At 44.4% G+C, this 13,484-nt stretch overlaps 2 non-coding genes across 2 annotated transcripts; one reads left to right on the top strand and one right to left on the bottom strand.

The window, feature by feature from the left end:
- Nucleotides 1–2,592: 2,592 nt before the first annotated feature.
- Trnaw-cca lies at nucleotides 2,593–2,664 on the top strand. The gene has a single exon. It is a non-coding gene; the product is annotated as a tRNA-Trp (tRNA).
- Nucleotides 2,665–3,009: 345 nt separating this feature from the next.
- Nucleotides 3,010–3,080, bottom strand: Trnag-gcc. The gene has a single exon. It is a non-coding gene; the product is annotated as a tRNA-Gly (tRNA).
- Nucleotides 3,081–13,484: the final 10,404 nt, after the last annotated feature.

A 13,484-nucleotide genomic window follows, 5' to 3' on the forward strand; every position in this document is an offset into this window, starting at 1 on the left:
GGCTCGCTCGTGAAAACCACGGCATATGCTGACGACATTGCCGTGGTTACAAATTCTCCCTCCGAGCTCCAAAACATTTTAAACGTTTTTACCCTCACCGCAAACATCTTGGGGCTGCAATTTAATGCCGGGAAGTGTGCTTGCCTGGTCTTCGACAAAGGCAAGCCGTCTGACGCCCAGTGCGAATTGGTGATCAATTAATTCGGTGCTTGGGTCCAGACGACCAAGAAACATATCTTGGTACACCGATCGGAGGAAAATTGCGGTTCCGACCACCAACTGACCTTATCCCTAACCTTGACAAGATTGCCGCCTCCCACCTCGCACCATGGCAAAAACTTGAAATCTTCCGTAGCCACCTTCTTCCCTCCCTTTCCCATCACCTCGCTTCGGGTCGGGTCCTGAAAGACTGTCTTACCCAACTGGACACTGAGTGTAGGAAGTTTCTAGGCCTTATTTGCAACCTTCCCAATCACGCAACGGTCCCGTTTTTCTACGTGGACCGGCGGGTTGGGGGCCTAGGAACATGCCGCCTCACTGATGATGCCGATATCTGGACCATCGCCAGGGCTGCTCAGCTCCTCACTTGTAGAGACCCTACAGTGAGGAACATATGCCGAGAGCAGCTCCATGAAACCATCCGGCGAGGGTTAAAAAACGAGCATCCAGGAGTGTTGCCAGTTGGGGAATATCTTTCGGGATCCGTGGATGGGGGGGGGCTCTACAGACTGAGGTACGCGGAGGCAGGGTCCAATCTTTGGACTCTTGCCCGCCAAGCTGCCAAACGACTGGGAGTGCGGATTGATGTATCCGGCGATGAAAATATAAGAATTGTTGCCGATGACGTCTCCGTAAGCCCAGTCAAGGCAGTCCGCGGACTTCGGAAAGTAGCTCGGCAGCGCTATACCAGGGACCTAATTTCCGACAAGAGCCACCAGGGAGTAGTTGCCACTGGCCTCTCCCTGGAAGACAAGTCGAAAGACATGGCTCGCCTGGTATCCTGCCGTACGCCCCTCTCCTTCCGAGACTGGAGATATCTTCACAGGGCCCGGCTCGACATCCTTCCTCTTCGGGGGCACTCGTGGTTTTGCTCACAGGAGCAAGATACGAGTTGCCGCCGATGCGGAAAAGAAAACGAGACCGGGTTTCATGTGCTTAACCACTGTGAAGAAGGTCTCCAGCTCGCCACCAAGAGGCACAACACCATCCAAGATCTCTTGGAGTCGCTGCTAGTCAAGCAGGGACACGACGTCACGATCAACAATGCCATCCCCGGGCAAAGGTTAAGACCGGATGTTGAATTTCAACTATCCGGTTCCCGGGTGATGGTCGACGTCGTGGTCTGCTATGACCAACCAGGGAGTATGGAGAATGCCTACCAGCGGAAATAAGATAAATATTCTTCGCATGGGAGGATTCTCCCCCTGGTTGTCGGGTCTCTTGGATCATGGTACCCCAGGAACGACGAAATCCGTTCGATTCTCGGAATCAACGGAAGATCCTGGGGTGCCTTCCGATTCAAGGCCCGATTGGCAGCGATCCAGGGATCAATGGAAATGGTGTGTGCCCATTTCCATCATGGTGCACCAAACCCCGAAGCTGAGGATATCCCCCTTTTCCCGTAGAAACTCCCTACCCAGTAGATTAGTAGATTCTTTCCCTCATATTTTATTTATCTAATTTTTGTAATATTTTAAAATGCACCTACCTCATACATGTTTATTCCCCTTCCGGAAACCCCTCCATAAACTAACCACTGAACCATCGATGCTGAGATTATTAGTGCTGTTTTATGAATTTATTCGTTACACATCATTTACAACAGTTTGTTTACTGGTATTAATAAATTACTTTTCTTAGTTATTAATTCTGTAAATGTATCGACTTAATATTTCACCTTCGATTTTTTACTAGCAGAGCGTAGTTTCGATCTACGCACCTCTGGGTTATGGGCCCAGCACGCTTCCGCTGCGCCACTCTGCTGTTGCAATTGAATGTCTGCATTACGTTCCAATTACACCTTTCGTAGCATTTTAAATTGTTGTGTTACTAAAATGCATCGACCGGGTAACCAGCATTCTAACACAGAACCATCGATGCAAAATAATGGCAACTACTGCTCCCTACCAACACGAAATGTTTTTGTATTTTTTGGAGCCTCTTACCCATCAGCAACTTGATTACCATCCGTGCTTTAACGAAAAAACTTTTAGTCCGAAATAGTCTCTTTAACTGTCGAAGTTCCTTGGCCTCTATAGTATAGGAAAGGACAGAAAGCATCTGCCTAGTATATCTATCTGATTCCGGCGTGTCAATCAAGTTTATCACCAATATTCACTGGGATCTTCCTTCAACATTTACAGCGCATGTTTACCACTATTCTAAAGCTACTCACAAGGTTAATGAAATACACACAATAACTCTAAATTATCTTGAAATCTAAAATATTTCTTAAAAACGAGGTAAAATTATCTTTCTGCCTAACTTTAATGATGTACTACAGATCTCCAAAAACAAAATTAAATGGCGTACGTAGCACTTGCATTTGAATGTTGTGCATTATTTGATTTCAAAACAAAACATTATGTTTCGGATTTCGTGGCGCAATGGTAGCGCGCCTGACTCCAGATCAGGAGGTTGCGTGTTCAAATCACGTCGAGATCAGAGGGTTTGTTCAGCATTTCATGTTTAAATGTATCATTCAATGACGTTAGATTGACAGCTTTTCCAGGCCAATAATCCTTAGACTTTGTGGACGTGTAAACCATTTGACAATTGCATTCAATAATACTTTTATTTCAAATTGCATATTAATGATGCGCAAGTAAGTGGTAGCTTACCAAAAATGTAGTAATGTTAAGAGAAGGTGAAGTTCGCCAACTGCATGTAGCGATATACTTAGGGTTCGTGAAAGTGGTGACGTAACTAGGGAAACTGATTAGTCGCAATTTGTGTTTGTTACGGTCGCCTAGGGATTCTTTAAATGAAATGTCAATATTAGACGTAAAATGCATCGACCGGGAATCGAACCCGGGCCGCCCGCGTGGCAGGCGAGCATTCTACCACTGAACCATCGATGCTGAGAATATTAGTGCTGTTTTATGAATTTATTCGTTACACATCATTTACAACAGTTTGTTTACTGGTATTAATAAATTACTTTTCTTAGTTATTAATTCTGTAAATGTATCGACTTAATATTTCACCTTCGATTTTTTACTAGCAGAGCGTAGTTTAGATCTACGGACCTCTGGGTTATGGGCCCAGCACGCTTCCGCTGCGCCACTCTGCTGTTGCAATTGAATGTCTGCATTACGTTCCAATTACACCTTTCGGGGAATCTTCTGTCTGACTCCGTCCGAAGCAGACGTGTTTTTATGAGCTCCCGTTTTTATCGTTTGTTTACATGAGCAGACTATCTTTTATCCTTATTTTTCGCGAAACCTTTTTGATACCTCTTTTACTTCCACACTTTCTTCGGTTTTTTAATTTTTTTTATTCTTCATAAATTTTTTTTTATTCCACAATTTCTTCGGTTTAAATTTATTTAATATTTTTTTTAATTCTTCACTTAAGTTTTTTTTATTCCACAATTTCTTCTGTTTTTATTTTATTTTATTCTTCACAAAATTATTTTATTTTTAATTTTTATTACTTAAAACGTCAATTTTGCTATTTTATTTTCCTCTTTCTTAAATTTCTATAAATCCTTTCTTTCTATATTTATTTAGAAATTCTCTTCAGATTTTTTATGGTTTATTTTTTATTTTTCTAACAATATTTTACCGATTTTTGCTTTACTTCTTTGGTTTAAGTCAATAAGAATTACTGTTTTATTCTTTCATATGTAAGTGGGCCCAGGGTAGCAATGGCAGAGGTAGGAGCATCTAGTAGAAATGCTACTAGAGTAAGACTCCTTGGGACAATAATTAAAATCCCAGTTCCTCTGCCAAACATTTTAAAATGTGGGGAGAAATCCTGTCAAGGTGAGCGAGGTAGCGGTCCCTGGTCTGGGGATCGCAAGAGACAATTGGCGGAGACACACATAAAAGAAAGACATTCTAGGAGAGGGGTTCAGTACACCATCCAGTATGTCTGCCTTGGCTGCAAAAAGGAATTTAATTCCTTTATTTCAGCCGGCAGACATGCAAGACCTTGTACTGAGTCCCTTTCTTCCAGTATTCTCCGCCAATCCCTCGAACTAACCATTGCATCTGCAATGGATGGTTCGCAGGGGTCTCCTAATCCCGCTCACTCTTCTCTCCCCACGTTTTCCCCTTCCAGAATTGAAGGGGACAAAATAATTTTAAAATACCCTGGTAAACCCACGAAGTGTCCTAGGTGTGAGTGGACTACCTTGGCAAATAACACCAGAGCCATGGGTAGTATCCAATGACACCTAGAGACAGCCCACACACTCCGACTAGTTAAATATTGGGAATGCGGAGTGTGTGGATTTGCTGGAGATGGCCCTACCCTAAAAGGACATTACCAAAGATTACATTCCAGTCCCAATCCATCACCCTCCATCCGATTTTCTGGGATGCCCAATATGGATTGCTCCAACCGTGACTCTTCTGCTGCAGTGATCTCTCTAGAGGAGGTTACTGCAACAGAAGACGAGCGTGATGAGCAATCCGTGGTGGAAATCCCAGCGATCGTTAAAACCCCTGGTAATGTCCTATCTCCAGCATATTTTAACGACAGCCCAATTTTAGATCTTAGGAGGGAGTTCACCACTTCCTTTAATACACAAAATTTTAGTTGGCTTTATGAACTCCCTCCACAAGAAAATATTAACCCCCAAATTTTAACAGAACAGATTTTAGACCCTTCACCGAACCTTGAGATGTTATCCCTTGTCCCTAGTCAGCAAAGTATTCGAGGACGTAGTCAGCACAGCTCAGAAGAGCAGAGCCAAAGAGACGACGATTTTTTTAGTCTCTGGGTTCCTGCCTTCTTGGGCTGTGTGACACTTAATGACCTAAACGACGTCCTCGAACGCTGCACAGCTGACTGGCTCCCTAAAGCTCAAATTTTACAAGACCCTAGCCCTGAACAACCCCGAGGAAACCCTGACAAACGAAAAAGAAACCAAAACCGGCAGATGCAGAAGGCCCGGCGACATATCAAGCAAAAGGCGTACGAGGCGAGGAAGATTCAGCGGCTCTTCAACATCTACCCAAGAAGAGCCGTTCGAGAGGTGCTCGAAGACCGTTCACCTTCGTACGATGGTACTGTTCAAGCTGCGGAGGAATATCTCGAGAGGACTTACAACCGATTGAGACCATCTCCGCAGTAGTGCCAAAGTGCGAAGGAACTCTACGACACCTGCGACTGGTCCCAACCATCAGAGGACCAGATGAACTTCCTCAATCGTGCGCCAACCCAACAAGAGCTTGAAGCTAAGCTTCGCCGGGCTACCAATACATCACCAGGGGTTGATGGCCTAGAATACCGTCATCTTAGAGCCATCGACCCCAACTGCATTCTGCTGGAAACAGTTTGTAAAATGGTCTGGAAGCTGGGGATTCCTAACTGTTGGAAGACATCGCGAACTGTCCCCATTTTCAAGAAGGGGGACACTAGCGACTATTCCAACTATAGACCAATATCCCTTCTTCCCACCATTTACAAACTGTTCTCGGGAGTGATCAGCCAAAGAATAACGGAGGTCGCCTCAGACCTTGGCTGGTTATCTCCCGAGCAAAAGGGTTTCCTCCCGGGGGTCCATGGTATTCAAGAACATACACAGCTCTTACAGACGGTTGTCGAGGAAACAAAGACCAAGCGAAGGCACATGTCCATAGCATGGCTGGACATGTGCAATGCGTTTGGTTCTGTGCCTCACGCCGTTCTGGATGAGCTGTTCACATCACTTCCAATACCAGAAGACCTCCGGCGCATCCTGGTGGACATATATTCGGGAAATCGGATGGATTTTGCCGTTGGGAAAGAATCCATTCGCATTTTCCCGACAGCGGGTGTTCGCCAGGGTGACGCTCTTAGTTCCCCTATTTTTAACCTGGCTTCCGAGCACCTCGTCAGGGCCGGAAAGTCCAATATTAACCCCGGATTTTTATTATTTGGCTCGCTCGTTAGAAAACCACGGCATATGCTGACGACATTGCCGTGGTTACAAATTCTCCTTCCAAGCTCCAAAATATTTTAAACGTTTTAACCCACACCGCTAACACCTTGGGACTGCAATTTAATGCCGGGAAGTGTGCTTGTCTGGTCTTTGACAAAGGCAAGCCGTCTGAGACCCAGTGCCGAATTGATAATCAATTGATTCGGTGCTTGGGTCCAGACGACCAAGAAACATATCTTGGTACACCGATAGGCGGAAAATTGCGGTTCCGACCACCAACTGACCTTATCCCTAACCTTGACAAGATTGCCGCCTCCAACCTTGCACCATGGCAAAAACTTGAAATTTTCCGTAGTCACCTTCTTCCCTCCCTTTCCCATCACCTCGCTTCGGGTCGGGTCCTGAAAGATTCCCTTACCCAACTGGACACTGAGTGCAGGAAGTTCCTAGGCCTTATTTGCAACTTACCCAACCACGCAACTGTCCCCTTTTTCTATGCAGATCGGCGGGTTGGGGGCCTAGGAACATGCCGCCTCACTGATGATGCTGATATCTGGACCATCGCCAGAGCTGCTCAGCTCCTCACTTGTAGAGATCCTACAGTGAGGAATGTTTGCCGAGAGCAGCTCCACGACACCATTCGGCGAGGGTTCAGAACTGAGCATCCAGGAGTGTTACCAGTTGGGGAATATCTTTCAGGATCCATGGATGGGGGGCTCTACAGACTGAGGTACGCGGAGGCAGGGTCTAACCTTTGGACTCTTGCCCGCCAAGCTGCCAAACGACTGGGAGTACGGATTGATGTATCCGGCGACGAAAATTTAAGAATTGTCGCCGATGACGTCTCCGTAAGCCCAGTTAAGGCAGTCCGCGGACTTCGGAAAGTAGCACGGCAGCGCTATACCAGGAACCTGCTCACTGACAAGAGCCACCAGGGAGTTGTAGCCCATTGCCTCTCCCTGGAAGGAACATCGAAAGACATGGCTCGCCTGGTATCCTGCCGTACGCCCCTCTCCTTTCGCGACTGGAGATACCTTCACAGAGCCCGGCTCGACATCCTTCCTCTTCGGGGGCACTCGTGGTTTTGCTCTCAGGAGCAGGATACGAGTTGTCGACGATGTGGGAAGGAAAACGAGACTGGGTATCACGTTCTTAATCACTGTGAAGAAGGTCTCCAGTTAGCCACCAAGAGGCACAACACCGTCCAAGATCTCCTGGAAACGCTGCTTGTCAAGTAAGGCCACGATGCCACTGTCAACAAAGCCATCCCCGGGCAACGCCTAAGACCAGATGTTGAATTAACATTATCTGGTTCCCGGGTGATGGTTGACGTCGTGGTCTGCTATGACCAACCAGGGAGCATGGAGAATGCCTACCAGCGAAAGATTACTAAATATTCTTCCCTTGGTAGGATTCTCCCCCTGGTCATCGGGTCCCTTGGATCATGGAACCCCAGGAATGAAGAAATTCGCTCGATACTTGGTATCGATGGACGGTCCTGGGGTGCATTTCGATTCAAGGCCCGATTAGCAGCAATCCAGGGATCAATGGAAATGGTGTGTGCCCACTTCCACTACGGTGCAACAAACCCCGAAGACGAGGAAAACCCCCAAGTTCCGAAGATTCCCCACTCCCAGTAGAATAGTTTTTTTTTAGTCAATTTTATGTAATTGTATTTGGTTTTAAATATATTTTTGTACTTTTCCCTTATTTTAATACATTTTAAAATGAACCCTTTTAATACAAGTTTCTTCCCTTTTGGAAAATACCCTTAAAGCCTAACCACTAAACCATCGATGCTGAGAATATTAGTGCTGTTTTATGAATTTATTCGTTACACATCATTTACAACAGTTTGTTTACTGGTATTAATAAATTACTTTTCTTAGTTATTAATTCTGTAAATGTATCGACTTAATATTTCACCTTCGATTTTTTACTAGCAGAGCGTAGTTTCGATCTACGGACCTCTTTTTTTTTTTTTTTGTAAAATTCTCTTTTATTATCTTTTGTTATCAGCTAATTGGGGCATTAAATAAACGAAGCAAAAAAAAACAATCTGGTCGTCGGATGCAGACGTTAGCAAAGGGATGTAGACGAAAATGTGGCAATGTTGGGGACTATAATAATAAACAAAACAAAAACAAAAACAAACAAATGCAATGTGTGTTGAGGTGGGATAATACCGTAAAATAAAACAAAACAAAAGTAAACAAAGCAGAAGACTTGGTAACAGAAAATATAAACAAAAAATATTCAAAGGCCATTGATGTTGGGAAAAGGAAATACAAAATAAACAAAAAATTAACAAAATATAATAAAATTTATGGTAAAGATAAGGTAGGACATAGGGATCTAGGTTGACGAAGGGCTTTCCATAGGCTCTCTACTTCTTCTTGACGTGGGACGCGAAGGTGACTTCTTTCCTTCCAGGTGATGAAGAGGTAAGCAGCCAGAAGAGTGAAAGAAAACTGGAGATTTCCTATTGGTCCAAAATGGCCACGTATCAAATCTTCCTTTGACGAACTGCAGCCCATCTGACGCATAGTTCCTTCCAACCAGCTCCAAACGGTGAGTCGTTCAGGACACTGGTACATCAGATGCTCATCGGTTTCCGGGTCTTGATGGCAGATTGGGCATTTTGCGTCCTCGTTGGGATCCAACCGATGGCATCTGGTCCTGGTAGGGAGAAGTCGCTGGTTGAACAGGAACATGGTCTCTCTGATGTTACTAGGAAGAGCTGCAGTCGCCTTCCAGATTCGTGGCCAATCCAGATTAGGCCTCAGGATCTCCAGCTTTCCCATTGTCGTTACCTCCAGGATCCAATGGTTATATGTTTTCCGATGTACCATTGGATTCCCCTGCACCAGAATGGAAGATGCGAAAAGTTGCTTGATTTGATGCAGGGGTTCCTGAAGGTAATATGGTCTCTTCATGACTGCTACAGGTGTGGTGTTGTCCTTGTAGAGTGGCAATAAGGTTCGGAGAGGAAAGGACATCCAATACCGAAGTAGAGAGCTTTCTGGGCTGTTGGGGCCTATCAGGACTTTGTACAAGGGGCACAAGAAAAGGGAACGGTAAAAGAGGTGTGTGTTGACCATTCCCAGCCCCCCTTCTTTGACAGTACGGAAAGTTACGGTTTTCTTCGGCCTTTCTACTTTTCCCATCCATAGAAATTTCATGACAGCCTTCGAAATCTGGTCAGCCATTTTTTGATTACAAGGTAATACCTGTGCAAAGTACACAGTTCCGGAGAGAGCCTTCGACTTCAGGAACATTACCCTCTGGTAAATATTAAACCGTCGACTGGCATTCTCTCGCAGAATACCATTTAAACAGCAAAATGCATCATTCCAAACCCTACTAGCTGTCTCTACTATGGAATGGGAAAATTTAATTCCTAACAGGGACAATGTTGGCGCTGACACAAGCCACTCAAGAGGCCAAATTGATCTAGAGCTCCAAGTCCCGAGTCCCAGGGCTTTTGTTTTATCCTTATTCATCCTTGCCTTTGTCCACTGACAGAACATATCAAGGATTTGTCCTGCCCTGGTAAAATCTTCGTCACAAGAAACGAAAATGGTGACGTCATCAACAAAGGCTCTGACAGTGAGTTTTTCATTAAACAATGATATACCCTTGAGAACTCGAGATAAACGCACAAGCAAAGGCTCAATGTATAGAACGAAGAGATGGACAGATAGGGGGCATCCCTGGCGAATCGACTGAATATCACTAATCACCCCAGCCACCTCCGATCCGTTGAGGATTGACATTCCTGTTACAGAATACATAATCTTTAACCAACGGACGAAAGTGGTGGGGTAACCCATGGCATCCAGAATCCTCCAGAGGACTTCCCTGTTAACCAGGTCGTAGGCCTTTTCAAAGTCAACTCCAACAATGGCAGCGCCCATACCCCGAATCAAAGAGTTGGAAGAGTCATGGCATCCCCGGTCATCAACAAATTGAATGACATCTCTGTAAAGACTTAAATTATCGAAAATCAATCTACCAGGTACCCCACCTTTTTGATGAGGCCCTATGGTAGAAGATAGTGTCTGCCTCAATCGTCTCGCTAAGACAGATGCCATGACTTTGTAGTCACAATTCAAAAGAGAAATTGGCCGAAAATTAGAAACACAAAAGTCCCGAAGACTTAGGAATTAGCCTGATCGCCGCTTGGCCCTGCGAAGACGTCAGAGTTTCCCTTTCCAGGATATGATTAAACATATCCAAGAAGTGGGGTGCGATCACGTCCCAAAATTCTACGTAAAACTCGTAAGGAATGCCATCGGTGCCAGGGGACTTGTTTGACTTCATTGCTATTAGAGCAGCTCTAATCTCAAGAAGGGAAATTGGTGCTGTTAGGTTTGGGGTTGGCTTAAAGCAATCTCTTACTCCTTCAAGGAACTCAGACCCTGCCAGTATGTCAGGAGAAGGTTGAGTCTTAAAAATTTTTGTAAAATGAGCAACAATTTCTGCTGAAATTTCCTCTTTGGTCGATAAGCAAGTGCCATTGGGGGCAATGATCTTATCAATGCAACATTTTCGATAATTATTCCTGGCACGATTTATGTGAAAAATACTTGCTTCCTCTACATCTGGCCCTTCGAAGCAGCGGGAACGAATCCCACACCCTTTGAGTGTGCTCTCCTCCCAAGACTTTGAAAATTTTCTCAACTGTTGAAAGGCAACCCAATCAAAGGTATCTGCTTCGGCCATTTCCTGTATGCAAGATTGATAGAAAAACTTAGTTTCTCTTATCAGCCTTGCTCTTTGCCTGGAATAATCCACCGAAATGCGCTTGATACCCGGTTTCAGGACACTCTCCCACCAATTTGCTACATTACTTTCCCTAAGAGGATGATTAGCAGATTCCTGAATAAAATTGGTTACATAATTTCTGAAAACCTTCTTCTGACAATATTGAAGTATTTAGTTTCCACAATCCGGCAGGTGGTCTGCTACGATTTGGGAGATCAAGATTGCAATTAAGTGTGGATTGTACCGACTGATGGTCACTAATCGATAAAGACTGCAAACAAATATTTAAAAATCTATCAGCAAACGATCGACTAGCATAAATCCTATCAAGCCTAGAAGAACCATCGTGGTAATGGAAAGTGTGGCCCGGATCACTATGATTTAGCTTTTTCCAGATGTCTACCAGATCAAGACCAGTAACCATCTCCTTAAAAGCATAGCTAACAACACTACTTGGGACAGGGAGGGATTGGATATTTGCCCTATCTTGGATGTCGTCAACACAATTAAAATCGCCCATCAACACGAAGGGCAGTCGAGTGGTAATCGAGTAGGCAGGAACGGTTTGACGAAGAAAATTGTTTCTCTCATTCCTTACCTGCTTACCTGACGGGGCATAGATATTAATAAACGTAAAACATTTTACGTCAATGGAGATAAGCCTTCCGTCAGGTTCAAGAAGCAGTCGAGAATACTCCAGACCATGTCTAATTAGAATGGCTGTTCCTTTTTGTTGGGACCGACATTTGCTAGCAAGTGGTAACAGCTTTCAATAATTGGGCAAGAGTGAAAGGCTACCTCTTGAAGTCCTACGATATCTAAATTACCGTCCCTGCAGAAATTTAAAAGAATTTGACGTCGCTCGACTGATCGAATACCTCCAATGTTGATAGAAGCGATTTTTAATTGTGAAGTCATGTGTTAGGTTTTTTGAGTACGGGAATGCCTGAAGTGGGTTTCGAATTTTGGGGCGTCAGGGTAGGTTTAAATCGTTTGCTTCGTGGTACCGTGGGAATTTTCAGGGGGTCCTTAGTTTTGTCTGGATCAGTGGTATCAATTTCCCCCGTGTCGGGTTCCATTGATTCCATGATAATTGTCACTGTTTCCTGGTCTTCTGTCTCTGTGTCAGGTGCTGCTATTTTGGATTTTGAAATTGGTTTCAAAGGGATGTCTTTCGGAGGTACAGATGCGGAAGTGGTAGCAGTGTCACATTCCATGGATTCAGTTTCCAAATTATTAGTACTTTCTGAGAGTGAATCTTGCGATTCACTTTCCAGAGGTACCTGGGAAACCATGGAATTTGCTACCACGGGAATTACTACGGTTGTCTGTTTAATAGTCTCTGTCTTTTTAGTCTTTTTGGCAACAGGTTTTTGGACAATGGTGGGTTCCTGGTTTCGTTTTAAAGTTGGGCAGTCGTAGCTAAAGTGTGTCTCTTCGTCGCAAAGTCTGCAAGTGGGCTTTTGTCCCTCATACTTAACCATGGCACGATAACTGCCAATGGTAATGTATGAGGGAATGTTTTTCGTCACCGTCATTCGTACAATCATCCAAGTGGCTAGGACAGGGTATAAAACTTCATCCTCTGCCACCCGATAGCGCTCCCACCGAGCTTCAATTACATTTCCAAATTCCTTAAGACGTGTCTGAACTATTCCCAAGTCTAGGTTCTGTGGAATCCCTGCAATTCGAACAAATTTCTCTTGAATATTGCTATCCCTGATGACTACACTAACTTCTTTCCCCTCCAATTCAGTCCTGACGATACCACTGTGTTGGGACAAAAAATTTGAGGTATATGCCTCTGACGTAAACGTAATTCTAGCGACCTGGTTTCTCGTATCTAGCACAGCAACTAGGCCTAAGAGATCCTGAGCATCAACCTTAAAACTACGCACAAAACCATGAACCGTACGCATACTCAATTTCGGGAATTGAACCCCAAAATCAATATCTACACTATTGAGCCACTTGGCAGCCATTGTCCCCTAGACAATGTAAACAAACTGCCCAAAGGGGGGAGGGGAAGGTCCCCACACACGTAAACAAACACACAAATAAAACAATTTGGGGCAAAACACAACAAAAACAGCTAAACTATACAAAATAAACACTCAAAAACACGAATATAACAACAAAAAGTAATAAAAAATAACAAAAACTCACAAAATGATGGAAAAACGGGAGAACACAAAAAGACGTCTGCATCCGACGCAGCTTAGTAGTCCGCAGCAGCGTAGTTACGATCTACGGACCTCTGGGTTATGGGCCCAGCACGCTTCCGCTGCGCCACTCTGCTGTTGCAATTGAATGTCTGCATTACGTTCCAATTACACCTTTCGTAGCATTTTAAATTGTTGTGTTACTAAAATGCATCGACCGGGTAACCAGCATTCTAACACAGAACCATCGATGCAAAATAATGGCAACTACTGCTCCCTACCAACACGAAATGTTTTTGTATTTTTTGGAGCCTCTTACCCATCAGCAACTTGATTACCATCCGTGCTTTAACGAAAAAACTTTTAGTCCGAAATAGTCTCTTTAACTGTCGAAGTTCCTTGGCCTCTATAGTATAGGAAAGCACAGAAAGCATCTGCCTAGTATATCTATCTGATTCCGGCGT

The sequence above is a fragment of the Daphnia magna genome, linkage group LG3 (assembly GCF_020631705.1).
Source record: "Daphnia magna isolate NIES linkage group LG3, ASM2063170v1.1, whole genome shotgun sequence".
In the NCBI taxonomy this organism is placed as follows: Eukaryota; Metazoa; Arthropoda; class Branchiopoda; order Diplostraca; family Daphniidae; genus Daphnia; species Daphnia magna.